This window comes from Ursus maritimus, unplaced genomic scaffold (assembly GCF_017311325.1).
Source record: "Ursus maritimus isolate PB19 unplaced genomic scaffold, ASM1731132v1 scaffold_1, whole genome shotgun sequence".
In the NCBI taxonomy this organism is placed as follows: domain Eukaryota; kingdom Metazoa; phylum Chordata; class Mammalia; order Carnivora; family Ursidae; genus Ursus; species Ursus maritimus.
The window spans coordinates 68,141,348-68,169,140 of NW_024423343.1; the positions used below are offsets into that span (position 1 = coordinate 68,141,348).

General features: G+C 41.5%; 1 long non-coding RNA gene across 1 annotated transcript in view; it reads right to left on the reverse strand.

Annotated features, from left to right (window-relative positions):
- Positions 1–11,781: 11,781 nt before the first annotated feature.
- LOC103659500 overlaps positions 11,782–27,793 on the reverse strand; it is a 58,871-nt gene continuing 42,859 nt past the window's right edge. The window contains exons 3-4 of the long non-coding RNA XR_567494.2: positions 13,911–14,050; positions 11,782–12,570 (exon numbers count right to left, since the gene is read on the reverse strand). This is a non-coding gene — a long non-coding RNA (uncharacterized LOC103659500). The remainder of the gene's footprint in view (positions 12,571–13,910; positions 14,051–27,793) is intronic.

The window sequence follows — 27,793 nt, forward strand, 5'->3', positions numbered from 1 at the left end:
TGACCTGAGCCGAAGGCAGACACTTGATGGACTGAGCCACCCAGGAGCCCCACCCCCCTTGTTGTTTTTAATGTGCAGTCTTCTTTCAGGTTTTAAAAGGTCTTGTTCTATATAAACAAAAAATAACTTTTCTCCCAGTTTTAGTTCAGGACCTGTAGTAAGGAGAGAGGCAAAAGAGCACATGGTAGACCTCTTCATTCTTTTCCTGTCTTACTCTTTCCTTCCCCATCCCCCTCTCTCACTACGCTACCTCTGAGTCTTCTAGACCCAGTGTGGGATTGTGAGGAGGGAGGAGAGGTATGGGACAAAAGAAGTACTACTGGTTGGCTGGAGTGATAACCTGACTTTGGGGACCCCTTGCAGGGCAGATGCCCAGTAGTTTTGAGATATTTGTTGTGTCCCTAATGTGAACAATACAATCTCTGTCTGGGTTCTTACTATTGTTCCTCAGTCCTTTCTTCAACAGTACATCCTACAGAGACTCTTTGTTTTGGGACCTTGACTTAGACCTGGTTACCTTCCACAGTGTCCACTTGGTCCACCAGAAAACCTGTGTCATTGCTCAGTTCTAGAAGTTGGGCCACTTCCACAATGACCCCCTCTCCTTGCTCCATTTCAACGCCAGGACCAGGTTGGCCTCTTGCCTCTAAACTTTCCCAAGTAAGAGTCTCTGTACCCACTGACATTGTGGACACAAGCCAGGGTCCCTGAGAGATTCTCTGGAAGCTCTCCCCTCATCTGGCTTGAAGGGTTGTGTGTTTGTAAATACTGTTCCGAATTCTATCATTAGATGCATAGAGAAGATGCACAACATGTTGACTACTCTCTGAACAATTCCTTCACAGCTTGTCACCTTGCTTCCCCTTATTTTTGGGGTTGAGTTTCTAGATCAACATTTTGGGTGACCGAGGAGTAAATTATAGGTAATGTGACTTTTTTTTTTTTAAGTTTTTATTTATTTATTTGACGGAGAGAGAGAGACAGAGAGAGAATGCATAAGCAGGGGGAGCAGTAGGCAGAGGGAGAGGGAGAAGCAGGTTCCCCACTGAGCAAGGAGCCTGATGTGGGGCTCCATCCCAGGACCCTGGGATCATGACCTGAGCCAAAGGTGGGCGCCCAACTGACTGAGCCACATAGGCACCCTGAGGTAATGTGACTCTTAACACAGTTCTCTGCTCTGGGCCTTCAGATGAGAATCAAAGGCAGCAGGAACAAGTCTACTTGTATTGCTGTATACATCAGTAATTTTACTATTGAGATAATTTAAACACAAAGGTTAGATGCAAGACAGATCTAAAAACAGAACAAGATGGCTTAATTTACAGACTTGTTTTCTCAAAGTATTGCTTCAGTCGATAGGGTTGAACCAGTTTGGTGTGTAGAATTAGTTTCAGAGACTTTCCTCATTCTTTCAGGGTGGTTCCCTACAGACAGGCAAATGGATAGACTTGTGAATGGGAGTTATTTGTAGGCTACAGCCCACAGAGAACATTCCAAAAGCTCTACTTAGGGTCTGTCAGGCCTTCTTTCCCAGAAAGCCAGAATGAAGTGGCTTCACTTAGCATCCACCTATGTCTGGTCTTTCGTATTCCTGATGCTCAAATAATGGCCTACTTCTCATCTACTGTATTCTTAATTTTGGCATAATCACCAGACTCAAACAGCCTGCGTCCCTGGGCTATTTCTGCTTTACTCTTGATTACAATCTGGGCCTGATTCCTGCTCCTTTTTTGCTTGGATTCAGCTGTCTGTGGCCTGGAATTTGCTTCACTATGATTCATCCCATTGTCATGACTCAGAAGGAAGGATCCTGCCACTGCTTTCACAGTTTGCTAACTAAGATTTCAAAAGCTAATATATCTAATTCCAAAAGTCTTTGCTTTGATTTCATGTTTACTATTATTGAAGTCATTTTAAAAACTTGGGAGGGGAGCCTGGGTGGTGCAGTTGATTGAATGTTGATTCTTTTTTTTTTTTTTTAAGATTTTATTTATTTATTCGACAGAGATAGAGACAGCCTGCGAGAGAGGGAACACAAGCAGGGGGAGTGGGAGAGGAAGAAGCAGGCTCATAGCGGAGGAGCCTGACATGGGGCTCAATCCCATAGCGCCAGGATCACGCCCTGAGCCGAAGGCAGATGCTTAACTGCTGTGCCACCCAGGCGCCCCTGAATGTCGATTCTTGGTTTGGGAGGGTCGTGATCTCAGGGTTGTGGGATCGAGTCCCAGTTCTGGCTCTAGCTCCATGTGGGGTTTGCTTGAGACTCTCTCCTTGCCCCTCCCTCTGACCCCCCCACATGCTCTCTTTCTCTAAAATAAATACATCGATCTTTAAAAAAAAGGGAGAAAATATAGTTTCGCCTTCTCTTCAAAGTTAACGCAAGTTCTTAAAAATGATGGCAGAATTAAATCCTTACAGAAATTCAGAATGGTGTTCCTCTTCTAGGTACTTACACTATGTGGGCTGTTCATAAATGGGCTAAAAAATGCAGCCCACACAGTCTGTGGCAACTTGATGGAAATCAGAGATTCTCCTTCTGGAAAAACTGAAAAAAGGAAAAAGCTCTCCCCCCATAACTGGTATTTCCTCAATAGATAGAAGATTGCCATAACTTGGACATGCTAGAAACTATCAATATGGACAAGCAGGTAGGAGAAAGAAGTTGCAATGGGACAGATACAGAGACTGGCCCTCCAGGACCAGCTGGATGTCTACCACGCAGAGCACAAAAAGCATGATATGCACAAGATTGGTTTAGGCAGGTATTGATTTTCAAGCCTGGCTCAAAAAGAGCCAATTCATTCCTTGAGCAAAGACCCTGGTCCTTGTCATTGATGAGAAAAACATTAGCTGATGTCAAAAGCTCCGGTTACTTAAGCCTGTATTACCCAAAGGACAGGTGTCTGTAATAAAATTTTGATCAGACCATGTGAAATGAGAAGGATAAGGTAGTGATTTTTCCTGTAAAGCCAAATGTATTCATTTTAAGGAACTGCTTTTCGTTCTGAGATTTGTTCCCTCCTACATTATTTTTTGGTATCAATATGTGGTTTTTAAAAATAAAAAAACAGTGTTAGTGGATAGCAGTTATTTGTTTTTATATCTTTGCTTAGCAAATTAAAGATTAGCAATCTTATATTGGTCCCCAAAGTGTTTTTGAAAATATTACTAGTTCATAAAATCCAAACATTCTGGAAGTGTTGAGTTAAGCCACAACACTATCCAGGGAAATACTATTGACAAAGAAACAAGAAACCGAATCAGGAAGAGACCGTGTTCTTTGGGTGGTGGCAGAGTGTGGACCAAAAACAGCATCAAATCCCAGACCCAATTCCGGGTCAGCAGCAGGAGCTGAGCCCATCATAAATGTCACCCAGGGGTTTTTTATCAATGCTACTTCCGAGTGCCCTTTGAAATTATTTTCTTTTTTTTCTTTTTTTTTTTTTTTAAAGATTTTATTTATTTATTTGACAGAGATAGAGACAGGCAGCGAGAGAGGGAACACAAGCAGGGGGAGTGGGAGAGGAAGAAGCAGGCTCATAGCAGAAGAGCCTGATGTGGGGCTCGATCCCAGATCGCCGGGATCACGCCCTGAGCCGAAGGCAGACGCTTAACCGCTGTGCCACCCAGGCGCCCCTGAAATTATTGTTTTCTTATTATTAAATATGGAAGACGACAAAGATTTTATAAGAAGCATCAATAAAGTACAAATTATGATTGTATAGTTACAGAGAAAATGAGTATTTAATGTTACCGTAAGTGTGTGAACACTTAAATACACTAGGTTATTATCATTGGCAGGTTGGTGTCACAAGGAAAGGGGCGCCACTGAATCGTCTGTCCAGGCTGAACAGAGCCCACTCCCCTTGGGAAGTGCCCCTACTTGGAGCTGATTGTTTCCTCCTCTGAACCCCTATTATATCCCTACCAGGGATGCCAATATTGGATATTGGGTAGGTCCCCGCGCTGGGAAGGATTCTAAGGTGAAATATGGGCTCAAAGACAAGGAATGTTATGGATGGTCATTGATATCTGCCAAGGGTTCCGGAAGACAAGTCGTGGGGCATATTTGTGGTGGTGGGGTACTTGCCATTTCAGGTCCATACTCTCGTTTGATACTAGCATATACTGCCCAGATTGTACTTACCAGTTTACTAATACAGAAAACTGTTTTTCATTGTGGTGCTTCCTGTGAACCAAATATAAAAGCGGGTTTTCATAATATGGCTTGTACTTTTCCATAGGAACAATGCTTTGCGGCACGCATTCCATTCAAAGACTCAACATCAAATATGCCAGAATGGCAAACAAAGAATGTCTCACAAAAGAAAAGTGGTCTTGGAACAATAAAGCTGTGCTCTGCCTTAGAATTTAGAGATGAAAAAGACCATCTATGTCTTTGCTACCTTGGTGTGGTTGGCTGACCAGCAGAAGCAGCACCATTAGACTATTGAAAATGCAGAATTTCAAGGCCCTGCCTCTACATTTCTCAACGAGAATCTGCATTTTGATGACATTCCCGGTGGTTCTTGCTCTGCCGAGGAAACCAGGACCCAGAGGACTAGGAGACAGAACAAGTCTGTTATGACAACAAGATGGGGGCATTCTTAGCACAAGGTTAGGAGAGGAGACTGGTTCAGCTGGGACACAGGGGGGAAGGGGGGGACTCTGGGGGGTGGCAGGCCAAGTCATCAGGAGACTTGAAAGGAACAGCTGCGTCATAGGAAATGCTGCCAGGCTGTGCCTGGAAAGTCATTGCAAACTGAAAGGGATCCTTCCTGGGAAGAGATGATGTGTCTAAGCTCCCAACCAGTGTTTTGCCTGGAGTTGGGACCCAAAGATTAATCAGCAGGGAGCAGAGCTCTGAGGTATAATAAACAAAAGGGAAGAGAAGTAGTCATATCCCTCCATCCCACTTCCCTCAGGCTGCTCAGTAAAATCATCTGGGAGCCTCAGAAACCCTGCTGTGCCTGGACACCATCTCCAGAGATTCTGATTTAATTGGTTTGAGATCTGTCCCACAAGTCAGTGTTCTAAAAATTTCCCTGGCTTATTGTTATGTGGAAATAGCAATGCAAAGTCTCTAACATTTTATTTCTTTAAAGACTTTTAAAATAAAGACCTGCAGGGGAAGAAACAATAAGTATTTACACTCCATAAAAAAAGCAGTTGTACCAAAGCATAAATGTATACTATATAAATTAATATGAAAACTAGAGTAAACATTTGATTAGAAATATCTTCTTACTGTGTTAGAACCTAGAAGGATTATGTGGGTAGGGGGCATAAGTTTGAAGATGCACTTATTTTTTTTTAAACTACAAATAAAGTATTGTGTTTTCATTTCATTTAAATTCACTGTCCCAAGCGGATACGCAAAGTATAATTGGGATTAAGAATTGGGAGGCCCGGATGTGCTTTGTGACCTCGTGCTGGTGATTAACTTGATGAACGCAGGAGGGAAGGTGGAGAATGGGTGTTAATTAGACGGCCCCGAAGTCGAGCAGCTCCACAAAAGGCTAATCTTGGAAATGCTGAAATTCTTTTCATTAACACCTAGTTTGCAAATTCCTAGGAAGGAAAGGAGCAAAAAACTAACTTCTACTGGGGACCCATTCTGTGCTGGGCTAGACTTTCTCATTTTGTTTTTTCATAATTACCTTGTGAATTAGAAATTTTTCCCTGGATAAAGAAGCCTCAGAGAGACTACGTAACTTGGACACGGGTAGTAAAGGGCAGATCGGGATTTGAAGTCAGGTGTGTCTGTCTCTAGAACCTACAGTCTCTCTATGGCACACATGTTGTGTTCCCCACTGCGAGATAGTATTTCTTTACGTCCATCACCATGTTTCCTACACATGCTCTATCGCTGACAATTGTTTCTTTACGAATCCACAACTGAATTGCATGGGAAACACAGGTAGACGTATGGCCGTGATTGGATTCCCCTCACTTCATGTAGCTTCTCATCATTCTCTTCCTGGTCAATCTGGCAATTCCCATCCTATGATATGATCCTTCTCTCCTTGCGGAGCCAAAGAGTCAAATGTTGGCTTCACTCCCAGACTCTCTCTAAATCCTACAGCCACTGATTCTGGACTGGCAGTCTTTGCAGATTTAGGTGGAAGGTCAGATTTCCCAAGCCTGGAGACACCCAAGAGAATTCAGTGAGCTACATGGGGTTTGAGCCTTGATTTGCGTTAGACCCAGGAGGAACTGGAATAGAGTGGTAGCCTCAAACACTAATTCAGAAATTAGTTCAGATTTAGCACTCAATATAAATGTTATGAATTTCTGAGACCCTGCATATTTCTGGAAGTTGCTGGTGCTGACTCTTTTCAAAGGTTAATTCTGGGGCTGCCTCTTCACTATAATTTAATATATTCAAGACTACTTGTTTGAATCAGTAAGGCTGAGCTCATGAGAAAATTTTTTGATAGACTTCACAAAATGGATATTAAATCTCGAGTAACTAAATGAAAACTATACTTTTTGTTGGATTTGAACTGGAGGAAGCAATTCTATGAGAAATACCAGTGATTAAAGAACTGATAATACCTGTAGGATGAGCTTGGCTCTAGAAGCAGTCTCGTGGTGGTTTGGGACAGCTGTATGGGCACATGATTGTCACAAGTTATGGTTTCAGTACCAGGCATGCGTGTGAACATTCATTCATCTGGGTAAGGGTTAGCTAAGTGGAAAACACAGTTTTGTAACTAGTGTGAAGCTCACCCAGTGCGTTACTTTGGGCTATCCCCACCTCCAATTTAACGTTTGGCTGATTTCCTCTTTATTCAGAGTTTAGATGAGAGATGCAATAATGATGATAATAATATTTGTGAATCTTTGGGTAGATGACTGTCCTTATACATATATACTGTAGCTTATGAAATTAAAAGTTCATGAAGAGTGGCCGCCTGGGTGGCACAGCGGTTAAGCGTCTGCCTTCGGCTCAGGGCGTGATCCCGGCGTTCTGGGATCCAGCCCCACATCAGGCTCCTCCGCTGGGAGCCTGCTTCTTCCTCTCCCACTCCCCCTGCTTGTGTTCCCTCTCTCGCTGGCTGTCTCTCTCTGTCAAATGAATAAATAAAAATCTTGAAAAAAAAAAAAGTTCATGAAGAGACTTACCGTGGTACATAGTGCTAGCTTGCATCTTATACTCTATACCCTAAGGAGCTATGCCATTTTCAGGGACACCTGCATCTTTATTACTGAGTTTCCCTGGAATCATGCTTGAGTGGGACAGATACTAGAATTGTGGATTATTTCCCTTAAATCAGGGGAATCCAAGTCTTACTCTATTCCAGAGTCTGTGTGCCCTGAAGAAGTTGAGTGCTAGGAGTAGTTTTGGCAAGGTCTGATCTAGCACTTTTGTTTCCCAGTACAGTTAGAAGAGCAGGGAGGGGGAAAAAAGCGCTAAGAAAGGGAACAATTCTGTATTCACAGGTTGTCTGTTATATTAAAGCTCTTTCTGGGCAGGCATTTTTGATGGAGTGAAAATCACGCAATCAAAGAGCTTTAAAAATAGACAAACATATAGCAGATTTCTTCTCCCAGCAGAGAAAGTACACTCCCTTCCAGGTGTTACCTCAACAAAAGAACAGATCTGGTGAACAGACTTCTGGCTGGATGTTGGCTGCCATTCAACCTCTTGCCTGAGCCCTTGCATATTGCCACTTCGGAACAAACTTTCATGGCATCCTGATACAGGATATAATTTTATTTGTATTATTTTACTGCTTATAAAATATGGGGACGGTTTAAGAAGAGTATTTCATCCTGAGATTTTCAATATTGTGTGTTTTCAACTTAAAAGTAGAGGAAAAAATTCTCTCTTCCTAAGTTGAAACTCTAAGAACAACTACAACGAAAAACCCAAATATGTCCAATTTTGATAGGTCAATCAGTGGCTTTTGCACGGCAGAGCAAAATTTATTATGAACTCTAAGTTTGAACAGGTGACCTGTGGGTTTCTAGAGAGAAATGCGGGTACTTTCCAGAGGGTGAATCTTTACGCTATTCCTTGAGCAACAGTGAACAGATGCAGGTTCTTGAGGTCATTAGGGGAGGGAGGAGAAGAGGGAGAGAATTTTGATTTCTACTTTGAGAAGAAGTCTTGATGATATGTGGTTGGATATTAGTGAGAAGATGACAGGAAATGAAAAGATTTTAATATGTTACAGTGAAATCTGGCTCCATCAGAAATCAAGGTAAGCAGAATTCGTCACTTTCACTGATTCTCTTGTTTCATGATACCTGCAAAATAGTGCTGTTAATCTACTTGGTAGAATTGTCAGAAGATTTAAATTGCAATTTGGATTCCCAAGTTCTATCACAATCTATTTCTTTAGCTTAAGTTCTAGGAAAATGACAGCATTACATATATTTTTGAAAACAAATGGAAGGGACAATCACTTATAATTTTTATAACTCTGACCTTTTCTTAGTTTTTTCCTAGTACATACGTATGTTTAGTTGTAGTGTAATGTGCATGCAATTTGTGCTCTACATTTTTTTTAATTTTCTCATAAATATTTTCATATTACTTAATAGTTTTCATAATGACCATTTATAACAACAGCAAAATATTCCATGGAGTGGATGTATTTTAGTTAACTGTTTTCCTATCGTTGGATATTTAATCTTTGTAGACTCTGCCTTTTAATAAAGGTAATCAGGCTATTTGTGTACATATATTATTAAGATATATTTGGTCTTTAGAAATCATTCTATTTAATTAAAAATATTTTTACCTCTTGCTTTTTTTTTTAACCTTTCAGTGAATGGCCTATGTTTCTGTCTTGTATTCTATAATTTAAACTAAACATAAATATTGAAGTTACTGGTGATGATTTTAAAGGAGCGGTTCTCAAACTTAGTGGCTGTCAGACTCATCTGTGGTGCTCATTAAAATGCATATTTCTGGCTCATCTTCAGATGTTATGATTAAGTAGAACTGGGGTGTGGGCACTCTCATGCGGGGGCTATAGAGCATGTGGGTGAACACTGACTTTACAGAAATGTAGGACGTCTATTAACACATGTGGTATTAGAATTGACCATAGAATGCTGGAGATTCTATGTCTGAATTTAGGTAAACTTCTAAAAATAGTCTGTGCAGTCTAATGATTCTTGTGTCTATAAGCATAAAATCTAGTTTGGACTTTCTGTGAAAACTAGGTAGGAAGCAGAGAGGAAGTGAAGACTGGGAGAATGAAGAGGAGATGAGCTATTCCAACGAGAAGACAGACAGGCCAGCCGTCCTGCCAACTGTGTGTGTGGATGATAACGGGTGTGGGGAAGGAGGACTCAGGGATCACAGATCAGTAGTCTCTTCCCGCTTTAAGGTGATGCGATAAAGGGACAGCAAACATATTTGATTTTTTCCAGAAATCTGCACAGTGATTTCAAATGGAACAGAGCATCTAAACATATCTGGTCAGCTTTGTAATTTGATGATACTAATGGCTTATAGACATGTCCAGCATAAAAAAAAATCAATATCTCTACCTTATCAGAATGAAATATTTATATACCTTATTACACTTCCCCCAAAGGCATCAGAGTATAAAGTGCAATTAGAAACCAGTATATTTTTTATATGATGTTTTTCTATTTTAGAGTGTCCATCATGAAACTCAAAGCATTTGTCAGACTGTTCTTTTTCCTTTATTTCTCAAAATAAGCAATGAGTGGGCAGATATCACTCCTATTTTATAATCACAGGAAAAGAAGCACTGAAAAGTGAAGTTCTTTGCTTTTAGTCCCATAGCAGCTAATGGATCTCTTTTACCAGCTTCCTTGAGGGTTGAGGTCATGTTCCTATAGCCTTTGTATGTACTAGAGCAGGCTTTGCACTGCTGGGTGACAATTTTCCATGTGTCTGTCATATTTCTGCATGTCTCGGAACCAGAGACACGGACTGCCCTTTGCTCTGGAACGTCTTTTCAAGGAGGTTTGTAGAGCAGACAGCCTTCGAAGGCAGAGATAGTGTTTCCCCCAGAGCAAAAGGCAGGCATGGTTGGTGTCCAGTATGAAACATCAAGTTCCCTAAGTTCAAGTTTCCTTTACTGAAATGCAACCCATTCCATGTGCAGGCACCAATCTAGGCCCATCAGTGTAGCCTCTGTGGGGCTTGAAGACAAGGAAGAATGATAAAAATATGCTACTCATGCTGCTTGCTGTGTCATGAGTAATGAAGTCCTTTGTCCCTGATTCAAGAGTCTCATGTCATCAGCCAACAATCATGAAACTGTGACAAGCTAACTTGTTATTTAATCAGTAGAGTAAAATCTCACAACCTTCATAGTTCTTGATAACCACAAAACAGTGTTCAATTAAAGTTTGTAGAATGGAATCAAGACCCAGATAATAGACCCTAGGTCTTCTAACCACAAATTCATGGCACTTGGAGAAGTCAACATTGCCCTACACACGATAGCTGAGAAAGAAATAATAGCAACCACATGTTCCCTGGGAGAAAAAGACACCTAAGTAGAATTAAGTGCTAAAAAATGTGGTGAGTTTATTGTTTGTATTTGAAACTGTTGAATTTGGAGTCACAACTCGTGTGACCAACGCATGGCATATTAGTTTATTCCCTGTAAATTACTGAGCAGATAGGAAACCAAATCTCTGTCATTATTGTACTCCTTTTTCTTCCTCCCAGAGGTTTTATATTTTGCCCAGAAAAGGGGCGCCTGGGTGGCTCAGTCAGTTAAGCGGCCTGCTCTTGATTTCAGCTCAGGTCACGATCTCAGGGTTTTGGGATTGAGCCCCGAATTGGGCTCCACGCTCAGCGGGGTGTCTGCTTGAGATTATCTCTCTCCTTCCCCCTCTATCCTTCCCTTTGCTTGCATGTGCTCTCTCTCTCTCAAATAAATAAACAAAATCTTAATTTTTTTTTTTTTTTGCCCAGAAAATGGGGCAAAGCCAGTATGGTCCACTATGGTCACCACGGATCTGCTCTCTGTTTAAGTCAGTGAGGTCCCCTTGCAGCAGTCTACCCTGTTGCTTCTGAGGCATCTGGCAGGGACATCTGTGCTGAAGCTCTGTCTAGGGAGGAAGGTTCAGGTTTTAGGCCCCTCACTCTTCCTGGATGTGAGGAAAGCTTTTCTGTCAGGCCAACTTTTTTCTCATCATCCTCATAACATAATACCTTTAAAGAATTCACGATTTTTGCAAAACGAAGTCAGGAAGGAAAGATTTGGATTTCTGGAGCAAAGGAGTCCGAAGGGCATGGCTCTTTTTCTCAAAGGGGCTGAGGAGGGAAAAGTAATTTTCGAATAAAGCATGTTTTAATATTTGAATGAATTCTCCTGCCACCATGTGCTTTGTATCTTTTCTTTCTTTACATTCTCCTTGGATCCTTTCCCCTAATAAAATTGGATGACCTTTTTTTTTTTTTTTTTTTTTTTTTTTTTAACAAGATGGCGTGGGCCATTTGAGGGTGTGAGCTCCAGGACTGTAGCTTGGGGGTAGAAGTGGGATTTTAGAAAGAGATGGCACATACAGAGAGGAAGCAAAATAAATGGGAAACCTGCAGATGGGTGCCTTTGGCTCCCGCTCTCTCGGTTCTCTTCATCTAGTAACTTTTCCTCCCACTATCAGCCTCCCAAGGTGGAACCAACCAACGACATGCCTGCTTAAGCAACACTTTTACATTTGAAGACTATGTAAATGACAATAAAACACTGGCAGGATGTGCAGACTCTCTTGCATACTAGATTCAGAAAGGAAAATATGGTCTGTCTTGACTCTCACTGCTGTCAAGTGTTTAAATTGTCCTTCCAGCATATATTTAAAACACATTGTCATTGCAATGTTACCAAACAGTGAGCGAGTCAATGTATCTGAGACCACACAATGATTGACACTTTATAAGTCAAACAGAGAGACATGGAACCTCGTACTGCGACTGCTGTTTCCAGCTCCGAGGTCTGCTGATACAGTTTTTGACAGTGTGCAGAGATGTGCAATGCTGGTTCGCAACCACAAGCTGTAGAGTCGGGAGGTAGCCTCAGCTCCTTGGTGGCTTGGCACATGCTGCCTTCTTGAGTGGGACAGAACCGAGACAAGGGGCCGTGACGCCACTAACACGCTTTCAAGCAGTTGTTCTTTTTTTGTGTGAAAGTTGGGGGGGCGGTTTCTTATTCTGTTGTGTTTTGGTCTTTTACTTTATTTGGGTGTGGAAGTGAGGAGCATGTCTGGGTTACATGCTCACATGGGATCACTTCCAGACTCACAAAGGAGGCCGAGGGGAGATGTGGGCCTTCTGGGCGCACGGTCATACGTGAACGAGGTCTTGCCTTCAATTCAAAGCATTTGCTGAGTTTCTCACGAATCATCAGAAGAATTCAATGAAGATTCAACTTTTAAAAATGGAATTTGCACCTGAAGTGAAAATTCAGACTAACTTGAACAATTAGAACGCAGTTCTGGCCACAGCTGCCCCAGCTACCACCGCCGCTGAAGAAGGGGTGCAGTGCCTTTCACCCTTAGCTCGTGAGCCATTGCAGATGGCAGAAAGCACGGTCTCCGTCCTCGTGTTCTAGAAGTGTAGCTCAGTGCCTGGCACAAAATACATATGTGAGAAATTTTTTGTCAAACGAGTGGAGGAATGAATGCCGGCAATGAACTAACAGCGCAGATGAAAAAAAGAGCCTTTGAGGTTTCCTGGTTCTTGTTTCCCGAGGTTACTCTTTCTATGCCATTTTTTTTAAGCTCTAATGACTACATCTCATTTTATTACATCTTTTATTTTTTTTCTAATTAAGCTTACCATGGTTCACAAACCCTGAGAAAATAGCGAGGTTATCCACTAAAGAGTGTTTCTTGACCCCCGTTCCCTTAATAGGCGTCCCTGGCAATGTTTTTGACTTCACCAAAGAGTTGTTACATAGCTTTTATATTCTTTAAATGGAGAAAGAAGAGAACAACATGATCAATGGAATTAAGGCTTTTGCATAATTAGGGAAAAAAACACCCTTTGCTTGGCACAATTTCAATCTTCTTTTTCACCAGCTGCTAAGTCATTTTCATATCCCTAGCTGCTTCCTCCAAGCGCAAACACACCTGTTCTCCCAGCTCAGTACCCATTTTACGCTGGCTCCTAGTGAGCAGGAGATGTGAGTGTTTTGACTTGCATCAGAGAACTGAATAATCATCTCTTTATTCTGGGATAACAACAGGCCTCTTTGGCAGAGGTAGGCAGCTGAGGAATGGTCATCCTCAGAAATTCTCTCCTGAGACTGTGAGCGGGGCAGTGCACTCAGTAAACCAGTTTAGGTATAGACATAAGCTTGAACTTCTTTCTCTGGGCAACTTGTTGCTCTATCAGTCTGTGAAAGCCGCTCCGGCTCGGTTGGACTTATGCTATGGCTGGAGCTTAGTGTCCAGTGGCCAGTCCAGAAAGAACCAATCTTGAACTCCCACGTCTGCTGCCATCAAAGTCAACCAACAGGTTGCGGAATGGGCAGCCAGGGTGGCACCTCTTACCCTGGAGTTCAAGGGAGGAACTTGGATGCATAAAGCTTGCACAGGCTGTGCGTGAATGGGAGCAAAGCAAAAGCCAGTGTCAGAGATGAAATGAAGGGCGTCAAAGGTAGAGCAATTGGTGTGCTGATTGGCAGTGATATCTGGCAAAAGAAGGGGCTAGGGCCGCCTCTGCTATTCCTATTATACTCCCATCCGGTACAGACGAAGTCTACGGGATTCAGGAGTTTCAGTCCTCAGCATCCTTACCACTTTTTGCTACAGACTGTTCAAGAATGACTGACTCATTTTTCATCGGGAATTGCTTATAGGTCCCCAACCCCATCTGATTTATAATCATTTCCAAAATAATGGTGTCATTCTGAGGATTTCTTTCCATTGTTCCATTCCGTAACCCTCCCAACTGGTGAGTATACCACTCATCTCAATCAGTGAAGTGCCATCCTGTCTGGTCTGCCGTGCCAGCAAGTCATTCAGTGCTCGAATCACTTCTTCACCTCCATCATATAGTTTAGTATTTTGTGGCAGGAAAACTGTAACATAGCACATTCTTCTCCTAACAGGGAAAAGTGAAATCCGTTACAGAGATGCTAATTAGGCAGAGTTTAACATTAGCTTTAATTTAAAGCAGCCCCCCTGAGACTACCTAGCATCTACCCAGGGTGTCATGCGCTATGAAGCCACACTCCCTCTCAATTAGCATCCATTTATTTGGGAACAACACCAAGCAGTAATAAACAGGCACAACCTGTTCCTTTCTCTCAACTCTGCCCAGCAGCAGCCTGTTCTCTGGAGACTTGCTTCACCAGCCCCAGCAGCCTTTATGGGACTGGCTTCAACCAAACTGGGGCCAAATAGTGTCTCGTTGGTCGTCCCCCCATCCCCCCAATCTTAGGTGTGTTTTCCGGTTTAAAGTTGCATCATGGCAGTGAGTTAACTGTTGAAATACCTTGCATTGAAAGGAAGGCTCAATCACGTTCAACATGGAATTGGTTTGGCCAGAGGCGACTTTGGGGGAAAGCAAGGTGGTTGGGGAGGCTGCGGGACCTGAGATTGTGTCTGTTAGGTCTGTGAATCAGGCTGCTTCCGTCTTTTGTATCCCTGCTGTGACACCCCCACCTGCCATGTCTTCTCCTGTCTCCCCGTGGCCAGTGTCTCCATCAGTGAGCGAGCCTTCCTGATGCCCTCCTTTGCAGAACTGTAAATGACCAGTATGTTTCTGCTTAATAGTTCATGTTACTTTATTAGTTCAGTTGGAAGGGCTTGTGTGAGACCTCCCAGAGAAGCATTTTTAGTATAGGCAGGGCTTAAAACATTTTGCATTCCGTTTTTAATTCACAAACATCAAACACGAAAACAGAACGTTTTAAAAGAAAGAAAAGGAACTCACACACCACCCACCCGACGGCATTAAATCCCAGCCCCTCTGTAACTGCTTCATCCAGCTGGGGCAGTGCTGCCGGGAAGACCCCGGGGCATGTACAAATACCAGGTTTGATGGATTTGAGACCGTCTGGATAGGGCGATTTTCACAAATTCAGTCCAAACTCGGAAGCTTTCTGTTTTTTTTTTTTTTCCTGGTTATGTAGATCAGAGTTAGAATTTTAATAAATAATAAATGAGAGAGGTGGGAAAAGGAAAAAAAAAATCCAAGGGAAATATCAATAATATCAAACGTCTTCTAAGCCCCATCTGTTGCGTAGTCCATTAGCTGAGAAATTGCAGGGAGCCCTAATATTAGTACGTGTGATTGAAATAGCACCTTTCCAACAAAGAGCTTTGCCTTCACTAATCTCACCCATCTTGACAACATTCTTAGCAGGCGAGTGCCTGGGACAGGTATTATTCTTTATGTTTTACGAACAGGAAACACCACAGCACAGGGGTTAGTGGCTGAAGCAAGGTCACACTACTGGTGGCGGCAGATAGAGGACAAGCGCCAAGTGCTGAAACTATGGTACGTCTCGGCAGCAGCTACACTCTCCAGATGGACATCGACCCTGACCCAGATGGAATATGATGACATGAACAGCACTGTTTGGAAACTAATTGTGGGCAAAGGTCAGATTCTCTGCCTAAGGGAATGCTGGTTGCCTACATGGTGCTATATGTTCTTTCTAATACATAACAAATGTCCTTAGCCTGGGTGAAAACACTTGAAGTCCTTTAGCACCAATCTTTTGATAGAAATATATGTGTATCATAGCCTGAGTTCAGTCCTCTCCCCCCCCCGTGTGTGTGTGTGTGTGTGTGTGTGTGTGTGTGTGTGTGTGTGTTTAGCTCTGGAGCTTTTTAATATGCAGGTCAAGTCTGAGCTCCTGTTCTTAGAACAAATGAGGCAAAAGCAGCAGTAAATCTGGTCAGAGATAAATACATAACGGAAGTTCTGTCAGTCTCAGAGGCACTCTGGCAGGTTCCCTAGGGATATGCAGTTGGGTGCCATCTTCCACTATCAGAAAATATTCCTAGTTGGAGGTCCAAGTGACTTGGCTGTAGGCAAGACCACGAGCTTCACAAGAAAAATAGAGGAAGAACAGGGGTTCCTTTACTATTTAAGAAACGTTTACAATGTCAGAAAAGAAGGGCAAATATTACATTTAAAAATGTTCTCTAGATTTCTGTTTTTCTCGTTTTATAGCTCTGGAAGCAAGTACTTAATAGATTTAGTTGGTTCATTCAATCAACAAATATTACTGAAGCTCCTACTATGTGTCAGATCTTTAGGTAGGTGTTGGGACAGAGACTTGAACAAGACACCCAGGGTCTGCGTGGGGCTGATATTCGAAGGGAGAGATAGATAAATAAGCAAGAAAAAAGTGGGAACTACAGAAAATAAACATATGGAAAACCAAACAAAGAAATAAGGTGATTAGAGATTTTGAAAAAGTGCTCTGAAGGAAGTTGGGTAAGGACACACAGAGAGAGAGAGAGAGAAGAGAGAAATTGGGACAGGCCTCTGGACAAGGTGGTCAGGGAAGACTTTCCTCTTTTTTTTTTTTTTTTAAAGTTCTTATTTTATTTTATTTTATTTTATTTTATTTTATTTTATTTTATTTTATTTATTTATTTGACAGAGATAGAGACAGCCAGTGAGAGAGGGAACACAAGCAGGGGGAGTGGGAGAGGAAGAAGCAGGCTCCCAGCGGAGGAGCCTGATGTGGGGCTCGATCCCAGAACACCGGGATCACGCCCTGAGCCACAGGCAGACGCTTAACGAGTGAGCCACCCAGGCGCCCCAGGGAAGACTTTCCTGACAGGGTGACATTGAAGTTGAGGCCTGGAGCCACTGTTAATGTGTAATCTGTGCTATTTATGTGTTCCTTAATCTCTACTGGATCCTCAGTCCCATAGAAGTAGAACAACATCTCATGACTGATTCCTTTGGAATAAAGCTTGGGCGCCCGGGTCGGTCCGTCGGTTAAGCGTCTGCCTTCAGCTCAGGTCATGATCCCAGGGGCCTGGGGTCCAGCCCCACATCCCTGCTCCCTGTTCAGTGGGAAGCCTGCTTCTTCTTTTCCCGCTCCCCCTGCTCTTGCTCTTTCTCTCTGTCAAATAAATAAATAAAATCTTTAAAACAACAACAACAACAGCAAAACCATACACCTTGGTTCTCATAGACCAGTGGTTGTCAGGATCCCTTTACATTCTTAACAATTGTTGAGGATCCCAAAGAACTGTGATTAATGTAGGTTATATCAATATTTTCCATATCGGTAATCAGAGAAATTGAAACATATTTTATTAACTTATTTTAAAGTAATGTGACAGGTTTATTGCTGTTAACATAAGTAATACAATTTGCATCACATATGATACATTCATATGTAAATATAATTATTTTTAAAAACAGAAAAGATTAGTGAGGAGAGTGGCTTTGTTTTACAGTTTTGCAAATCTCCATCTTTTTTTGGCTTAATAGAAGACAGCTGGATTCGCATGTCTGCTCCTGCATTCAATCTGTTGTGAAATGTTGTTTTGGTTGAAGCGTATATTTAAAAAAAATCCAGTCTTAGACAGCTTTGGAGTGGGAAAAGGGAGGACCTCATGTACCCTCCGAGAACCTGCTGTCACGGAGTATGTCTCCGTACCGCTCAGTATAGCTACACTACAACCCAGGGTAAGCGGAAAATATTCATGGGACGTAGGTGTCTGGTGACCTTAATCTTTATTTATTATTTTCAAATGATTTACATCCCTCGTTGTTATGGGCATGCATTGGGTTAAACTCGGAAAGCCATAAAACTCAAATCCGACTTCCAGCAGCTTATTCCTTTTTGAGCAATTTACAAAGTGACTTTTAAATCTCTGAACATAGAAAATGTAGCAGGTGGTAGAAATTTATACACTAGGACTTGTATTTTCACTTTATTTTCTACAACTGATTTTTATTGTACTCTGGAGACCTCATTCCCACAGACGGCAGAGCGCATTGGCTGTGCCAAAGAATATACCTTCATCTTCGCAGGTCCAAAATAGTCTCTTTTTGGCAATTACTCCGTGTTTTAGGGTTTCTTCCCAGAAGTGAATTTAAAGGAAGCTTATGCTTCGGGGCCCCTCACTTGTCTGGGACCCCTTCAAGTCCCTAGGAGTGGCCCTAGCAATTCTCCATTTATAATTTTGTATTCTTTTTCCTAAAGATGAGTCCTTACATTGTATAAGTCTCAGGGACACCTGGGTGGCTCAGTCTGTTAAGTGTCTGCCTTCAGCTCAGGTCATGATCCCAGAGTCCTAGGATCGAGCCCCACGTTGGGCTCCCTGCTCAGGGGGTAGGGTGCTTCTCCTTCTCCCTCTGCCTGCAGCTCCCCCAGCTTGTGCTCTCTCCCTCTCTCTCTGTCAAATAAATAAATAAATAAGTAAAATCTTAAAAAAATAAATTGTATAAGCCGTAGGCACTGCAAAACCTAGATTTGCTCTTCCTTTCCCTTTCTCAAGGTTCTTTCCTTCTTTTTTCATCTTCTCAAGAAGGCATCTAGGTGAGGGGGATGCTAACTATACTTTCAGCAATGGGAGGGAGAGGGATGTCTCCCCTTGGGCTGCACTCTGCATTCTTGCTGATGAGAGGCTGAAGTGCCCCTGACCCCAGTAACTGTGGCGTCACACCGCTATTTGCTGACTTGGCCCTCACCTTCCTTACAGTGGCACCAAACTTTTGGTGTCTGGCAGCGATCCCTGGCTTAGCAGTGGCTCTGCTCTAGCCTCCTTACCCATGATCTTTGTGAACTTCATACAGGCATGACAACCAACACCCGGACTGCCCCAGCCACGTGCTGGCCCTGGGGAGCAAGGTGCTCTCCTAGGCCCATCTGGTCAGGCACCACGCCTAGTAACTTCTCTCTTGCTCAGGTATCGTGTTGGTCAAGGCTCCACGTGACTGTGGGGCTTCTCCGAGAGGCTATTAGCCTGTGCGGGAGAAACGCTCCTCCTCTGGGAGCCTGCTCTCCTCAATCAATCTGAGTGTATCTCTCACCCAGCCCACCCACAGTCTGACCCTGAGAAGGTGAGGGGGAAGTGAGCGCATTTGCTCTGATCTCTTGTTCTCTTCTTCACCTCTCCCTCAACCCCCCTCCCTCTTCCTCTTCCTCTTTTTTTTTTTTTTACCATCTTAATCATTTTTAAGTGTATTGTTTAGTAGTGTTAACAGATCTCCAGAACTTTTTTCACAAATCTGAAACTCTTTACCCACAAACAACTTTCCTTCTCCCCCACCCCAGATCCCTTGCAGCCACCATTCTATTTTCTGTCTCAACACTACTCTAGGTACCTTAAATAAGTGGAAGTACACTGACTTATTTTACTTAGTGTAATGTTCTCGAGGTTCATCTATGTTGTAGCATGTGACAGGATTTCCTTCCAGTGTAAAGTTGAATAATACCCCATTATATGTATAGATCATATTTTGTTTATCTGTTCATCCATTGTTGGACATTTGGGTTGCTTTCACTTTTTGGCTTTTGTGACTAGTGCTGCTATGGACATGGGAGTACAAATGTCTTTGAGACCTTGCTTTCAGTTCTTTTGGATACACCCAGAAGTGAGATTGCTGGATTATATGGTAGTTCTATTTTTAATTTTTCAAGAAACCTCCATACTGTCTTCCATAGCAGTTTGCACCATTTTATAACCCCAAAAGTGTGCAAGGGTTCCAATTTCTCCACATTCTTGTCGACACTTGTTATTTTCTGCTTTTGTTTTTGTTTTTGATAGTGGCCATCCTAATGAGTGTGAGGTAATACTTTATCGTCATCTTGGTTTGCATTTTTCTGATGATTCTTGGTGTTGCACTCTTTTCATGTGCATGTTGGCCATTTGTATATCTTCTTTGGAGAAATATCTATTCAAGTCCTTTGCCCATTTTTCTTCTCTTGTTTTTCCTGACCTCCCCTTCCACTTTGTAAGTCTCCTTCTTGGGTAAGGAAATTCCCATGGCTAATTTACTCTTATCTCCTCTAAAGTATGGTTGTGGTAAAAGAATGTTTAATAGGGTACCTTAATGGCACACATTTCCTGCTCTCCACTCTATCCCCAATTGACTTCCATCTTCCCTGATACGATTCTGGTTCAAGTCCTGATCCTATTTGATGTGAGCTCTGCAATAATCTTCTATTTGGTTTCCTTATTTGGTCTTGATCCTTTCAAGCTAACCTGTTCCCCATTACTGGAGTAGTACTATTTACAAAACATTATTTTGACAATTACTCACTGTTTAAAACTTTTCAATGGCTCTCCTTACCTACAATGAAATGTCTAGATTCCTTAGTTGGGAATATCAGGTTATTTATCGTCTGAATTTTGATTATTGGAATTTGTGTCTCTACCATACCCAGAATACCTTTTTTCTCTTGGCATTGAATTGTTTCTCCTCTTATAGTAAGTCTCTCAAGGGCAGGGTCTGGTATTACTCATCTTTGCACCCTTACGTTTTATATAGTGTCTGACACAGGATAGCTACTTAATAAACATATATTTAGTTAACGAAGGCAAATAGTCATTCATAATTATCCATTTTATTATTTTGAATTTTATTACACTGACTTTTCGTTAAGCAGAAGCTAGAATTTATATGAATATATATATATTTAAATTGATTTTTCCAGAACATATATCCCTTTAAGAAATATTAGTATAGGGATACATAATATTTTGAGTTAGTTTCCCCATCTTAAAAATCAACACTGAAAATTAATAAAATTTGAAGATTAAAAAGAAATGACACCATACCCATAAGAAATTTTCAATCTGCTAACAATTTCGTAGCAGAGTTCTAATAAAATATCCTAAATAGCAAGGAATTATGTAGGAAGAGGGACTGATTCCACATCTAATTTTATTCCTCATACATTTTAATAGAGGGTGCTCCTGTTTCCACTGTCAATTTCCTCTTGTCTCCGATTAATGATCCAGAGGCTTAATCATTTAGGGCATTAAGATCTTGATATTTAAGAGACATGCTTCCTCATTTTACCATGATTTAACTTTGCTTGCTGAACCAGACATGACAGAGTCAAATAACGCATTACGTCTTGTGTTCTCAAACGATCTGTCCTGGACCTCATCGCACCCCTGTCATGGCTGACCATCAGAAAGCACTGTCATGGCTGAGCTGCACTTCACATCTTCTTTCCCGAAATGCTCTTGGGCCTCAATACTCCTCAGCCAGTATTTACCTGGCAGGGAAAGATGTCTCATGTCTTCTGTGTAACTGTATAAGGTGCCGCCCAGCCATAAGATGGTGTCATTCTTCTCTTCCCCGCCCTCCGTCTCTGCCTTTGACAGCTGGCTCTGGATGAGCCTGGGAATTAGTTGCAGATGTTTATGTCACCCACGGTTCCTTAGGGCTCAGTTGGAAAACTGACAGGTCTCCTTGGCAGGCAGGGAGAGATGTTTCTTACAATTCCTTTTTTTACTGCCTTTCTCCCTGTTCGGTCACATGTCTTCCAGGATCATGGTTAGGTTTAATAATGTTTTTTAAAAGCTTCCTTTTATGAGGTAAAATCTGAAGGTCCTCAGAACTTGAGCATGGCCTTAGATTTGGGAAATCTGTGAACTGTGCTGTTTCTGACCCTCATTGAGTAAATTTGAGTAAGTCATTTGACTCAAGTCTCTGTTTCTTTATCTATCACGTGGGTTTATTATCACCTGGCAAAAGGAGGTTTTTTTTAAAGCTTCAAAGAGATTCTTTGTGAGCAAGTGCCTTGAGAGGTAGGGAGTGTTGTCCAGTATATTTTTGCTTGGTATTATAATGATGTATTTTTGGACCTTTAATTATCAAATTTCTGTTAACAATTATGTGGACGAATCTTTGTTATATTGTAATAATCAGCTGTTTCAGCTAATTTATCCGAACATCTGGTCAACTCCATTGTAATGGGGTTTGGACTGAATTGATGAACAGGCCTGTGCAGAGAAAGTCCAAAATAGCCTGGAAATTTAACTTTGCGATTTAATAAAGAAGCTTCCTGTTTGTCTCGTTCATGGCACCTGTATGACTCACTTCTGAGCCAGATGTTGTACTTCATCATTTCATAACGTGTCATTTCTGTGCACTGACTTTCTTTTCATAGTTTCTGAAGCAAAATCTATTTCATCCCATCACCAGGATATCGTCGGTGACAGCTCCAACACCTGAACAGGTAGCTTCAGCTCTCACGTGGACACAGAGATGGAAAATTTTCTCAGAGTGGAGCCAGCAGGGAACGAAACAGATGGCAGGAAGTGGAAGAAGCAAAGACTAGCTTCTGTAACAAACCCCTGCAAGTTTTGACAAGGCTCTCTGATATTCTGTCAAACCAACCCAGGGCTGAGAGGCAGGTACCTTCTCTGTCTCTGGTCTGTACACTAAGATTTGCCTGAGGAAAGAACTTTCTTGTGTTCTTACCCAGAAAGCTGTTGGGAGGCAGTGAGTTCTTTATTACAGGATGTGATAAAGAAATGGTTTGTAACATAGCTGCTCATCGCCTACACTGTGGATCAGGAACCTTCCCCCCCCACCCCAGCCCCCATTGCCACTCTTGGATATTTTAATGCAGTAGATCAGGGAGGGGCCTCTGGCATCTACATTTGAAAGATGCTCCGGTGTCTCTGACTTGCCAAAAGCTAGGCAGGAATGTATTAGAGAACCCAATTATCTAATGGGTGATCATTACAGCCTAAGTCCCCTGCCAACGCTGAGTTTATATGAGTGTATGAGCATAAATCTTCATTTGCAGGGGTCAAAATCGGAATTTTATACGGGGACTAATAGGTAAGGGGACTGTGTGAAGTGGCTCTGTGAAATCTAATAGTCAGTGGTGGGGACTGAGGCTAATTGGAGAGTGAAATTCGACTGGAAGGTACTCTGGTTAACTAAACACAGCTGTGGACAGATGTGGACCTCGAGTCTGCCATTGTAACTGCGTATAAATCTTCTAGGGGTTGAGGGAATTGGGGAGATTCATCTCATGCCTGGAGTTTTTCTTTAGCTTCTCCAGTGTGCAGTACTCATTATTATTTTCTCGTAGAGGTTTTAGCAACGATGTTAAAACGTTAAATGTAAGAGGCATATCTCAGATCGCCTTTTACAAAGATGGAGGAGAGGGATATGATCAAAAGGGATCTGTTTTCTTCTCTCATTTCATGGCCCAGTCTACCCCACCTGAGTACATGGCGGAGCAAGTTTGAGTTAGGTGTGGAGGAGCAGAGTATGGGAACTTGACCTCCAGTTTCTCTTGATTTCTTCTGCTCCTGGGTCCATCCCTAACCCTGTAGAACAGTGGTAAGAAAATGTCAATAAAGTAAGAGAAATACAAATGAATAGGAAGTACTTTGAGAAGATTTAAAAAACGATTTTGAAGTTAGGAGTATTTTAGGGGCATCTGCTGAAGTGCTGCCTAACTGTGGTATCCGTTTTTTCACTTTGGGGCAATGAAATTTTATGAGTCACTAAATACATATTTTGACATCTGGCTTCACTGCTTTTTTTTCTTGAATGCTGTAAATTCTCATCATAAGAATTTCCTTCTTGTCAGTCTTTTGATACTATACTTTCAGTCATTTTCTGGGTGATTTACAGATGGTTGTACCTAATTGCCTTAGCTCTTGAATTCTGGGCTAGGATCAGGCATGAGGGCAAGGAATAGAAATGTCAAAATTTATGTGAGGGCTGGCTAAGTTTTGGCCTTCTCTAGCTGTGTAATTTTTATCCTTGTGCCTATATAATATAATGTAAATTTTTATATCTAGCATTATTCAGTCATGAGTCTTACAGATTTGAAGATTCTCTTGCCTTAAAATTTCATTCTGACACCTAGTCATAATTATAGCTACCAGTTTTGGAACTCCAATCCATGTGAGACTCTGAGATGTTTTAATTTTGAATTTGTCTGGTGATTTTGTTTTGTAGAGAAATTAATTTTACATTGACATAAGATAATGAAGGATCTTTTTATGAATAAATTTAAAAAATTCTAAACTGGATATTTATGATAAAAAAAAGAGTTTTGATTTCTATAGCTGAGGAAGTAGGTCTATGCTGTATGGTGCAGGGGGAACTGTGAAGATGTAACCAATAATCCTCTCCATTAGATAACCTTGTGGGGAGGTACACAGGGAAGCACGAGTTTGCAATGACATGTACTGAGAAATTTAGGATAATGTGAAGTCCCAGCTCTCTAAGAACCACCTTGATGAGTGAAGCTGAGAATATGTGATGGAATCTCTGCATATGTATGTATACTTTTAGGAAATGAGCTCAGGATCCCTCTGGAAAACCTTAACATCTGATATGTTAACATTGAGCCCTAGTTGGTCATATTAATTCCTTAACGGTTATTGCCTGATCTGAGGCATTGCTGCCAGAGAGGGAAAGACTAGGTTTTGGGTGACTTACTCCTGGCATTTGCCAGCAATACCCCTGGGGGTGTATGGAGGAGAGTTAATTGCTGAAGCAAACTGCAAGAACTCTTGAGAACTACCATGTTCTTCAGGCTGCTGGGAGAGGCTTGGAATGGGGGATCACCCTGAGTTGCTAGCTTTTCCCAGTAAGTCCCATTTCCGGTTGAGAACAACTAGGCATTTGTTTTAGAACCCGCAAAATGGCTTTCACCGTCTGTTTGGTTTGGTCTGCTTTCATTTTTGACTTGGGAATTGGTGTGGAAGGTGATAGAGCCCCGGAGAGGATCCCAATGGCCCAGAAGTGCCATTAGCTGCTTGAAGGCAGGCAGAGCCTCAGGGTAAAAGATCAGTTTTGTTTTCTGGTCTTTCTTGCAGAGAACTTCTTTATTAGGTAGCCTGGCTTTGGCCAGGGCCAGTGAAGGAAACTGACCTTGAGCTGCTTGAAGTAAGTTTCATTTTTTTTTGGTCTCATAGGCTGTCTCCCCTACACTCACTGATTTGTACTGTCACTAACATCACGTATATGAAGTCCATAAAATTTGATGAAAATATTAGAATATGTATTTATTTTACTGTCTCTTGCATTTGATCAGAGCTTACTCAGACAGCCTCGTCACAGTAAGCACATTATTGATTATCTAAGAAGACACCCTAGGCATTGTAATTATTAGTTTTTCTTCAAATCAAATCGGCCTAGTCATAGAACTGAAAAGATTAATATGAGCATGGGCAGCAAACGAAAAAAACCGGGAAGACCAACTTTAAATCTGATTAAAATGTCTAGTATACTGAAATTGAGGAGAAGATGTAAAATTAAGAAAGTTACAAGCAGGAAATGGCAAACACCAGCTGAGGCGATAGGGAATGCCATATGTTATATGTTCTTCATGCTTTTTTTTCCTCTTGCTTTTTTCAAAAAAGACTATATATAAAATACACACATTATATATATACATGCATACATTACCCTGGCACATGTATCATTAAGGATCTCCTTGGAAAGGCAAGTTGATATATTTATTTTTTGGAATAAAAAATCCAAAGTTATTTTCTGCAGCATCAGGTTTGCATTTATACCCATGACTCTATTCATTGTTAAAGATTTAAAATTCTAGTCAGTTTTCTTTTGGTTTTCCTGTTGGATTTTATCTGTCCAAGTTCTGAGCTCTGCTGTCTCTCTGTGTTTCTGTTGATGAGAATCCAAGGAATAGTTTTGGAGCCTGTTCCCATCTATTCTTCCCACAATATTTGTTTAACACGGGATAAACAACTGATCACAAAGGATAAACAATGATAGAATATTCTTAATCTTATTATTAGGGCCATGAAAATCTGGGCAACATTTATTACATGGAGGCAAATGGGAATTCTATTTTATTTTACAATGTGGAATTAGTTTTGGATGTCAAAGTGAATTATCCCATTTACGTTCCTTGTTCAGATTTTTTTTAAAAAATTCGACATTTTCCTCCTGCCATTCACATTTTAGGACCCGTCTGCATATTTATATTCTTTCATCGTTCGCTGCTATAAACAGTAATCAATAAAGCATCCAATAACAAGTCTAGAATTGCTAGTTGTTAAGAAAATCAACAGCTTTTGCAAAAGGAGCAACCATTCGTCCCATCAGCTTATCTACATTTCTCCAGGCCTTAGATGTCTTTGACCTCCGCGGTTTGCCTTCCAGATGGCAACAGCCACTAAATTTCCTCTACATGTTCTGTATTCACGATTTCGCAGAGCTTATCTTTTAAAAACAAACCAGAAAGAGAAAAAATCCTTTAGCCCTGATTAACAATTTATTACCAGTTCACAGATTTGCAAACTTTACATTAATTATGCTCTCCATCCTTATTACAAAACAAAAAACAATGATGCTTTCTATTTTAGAAAGGCGGCTTCCACTTAAATAACAACCTTATTCTACATCTTAGTTCTCTGTCATTGTGCTCTTCTGGAACCTGTGGGCACTGTTCTCCTTTTGGGGAGACAATAATATGGGCTCTATCAAAGCAAAGAAATATGTTTCATTAGCAGCAAACACTTTAGTCTGGATGTGCCATCCTCTTCTGGAGGACCCATCTGCTAGAAAGGGTTCTTAGTTCAGTCAAAAATTGACAGTGACCTACTATGTTAGCCTCTAATAAAAACAGACTGTAACAAAGGCTCTTTTTAAAATATTTTCTAGGCAATACTTTTCTCTTTTACGACAGCTACCGAGACCAATGTTTTATTTTATTTATTTATTTTTTTTTTTAAAGATTTTATTTATTTATTTGACAGAGATAGAGACAGCCAGCGAGAGAGGGAACACAAGCAGGGGGAGTGGGAGAGGAAGAAGCAGGCTCCCAGTGGAGGAGCCTGATGTGGGGCTCGATCCCGTAACGCTGGGATCATGCCCTGAGCCGAAGGCAGACGCTTAACCACTGTGCCACTCAGGTGCCCCTATTTTTTTTTAACTTAAAAGATTTTATTTATTTCTTTGACAGAAAGAGAGAGAGAGAGCACAAGCAGGGAAAGCAACAGTGGGAGAGGGAGAAGCCGGCTCCTCGATGAGCAGGGAGCCTGATGCAGGGCTCGATCCCAGGACCCTGGGATCATGACCTGAGCCGAGGGCAGATGCTTGACCAGCTGAGCCACCCAGGCATCCCTAGACCAATGTTTTAAAGGGAATTTATTGGTATGGATGCGAACCTTGTAGTAATTCCTAATTCAGAAAGTCAGAAAGGTCTAAGACCTAAAGTGCTGGGGCTTATAAAGAGCTATGTCTACAAAGACATCCATAATCTTAAGATTATTCTATGAAGTCCTGAGTTATTGAAGTTTCAAGTGAATTACTCCTCCTCCTCCTCTTTTTCTCCCCCTTTTTAAAAAAAATAAGCAGATTATCTACCTATGTCTTAGTTGTCTATTGTATTTCCTAAACAAGAGTCTAGGTCAGGAAAATGGAAGCTGGAAGTAAAGAAATAACGGCTCGTTCTTATTATATTATAAATAAAATAGTAGTTACATGTACACAACCCTAGGATGATTTGACCGGCAACTGTATTAGACCTAGCTAATTCTTTGTCTAATCGTTACAAAAAAAGATGCCGAACAGCTGCCAGGAATCAATGTGACCTATGGTTCTCAGGGGAGAAAGAAAAAAAACTAAAAGAAATTAAGGACGATGCCAGGACACATGATGAAGAAATTACAACATTGTGTTTAGAAGAACTGTAGTGTCAGGAGGACAATTGAATGAGAAAATAAATTATCGAGAGTAAAGTACTCAGTAGGCTTTGGAAGCAGGGAGGTGAAAAAGAAAGAAGACATTTTAGAACGTTAATGTAAGATGCAGAGTGAAATAGAAATATTCTTTTCTGTCATTCTCACTCTTTGCTTCTTTCCTTCCCACCAAATCCTGTCCAAGCCCAGTGAAACCAGTCAT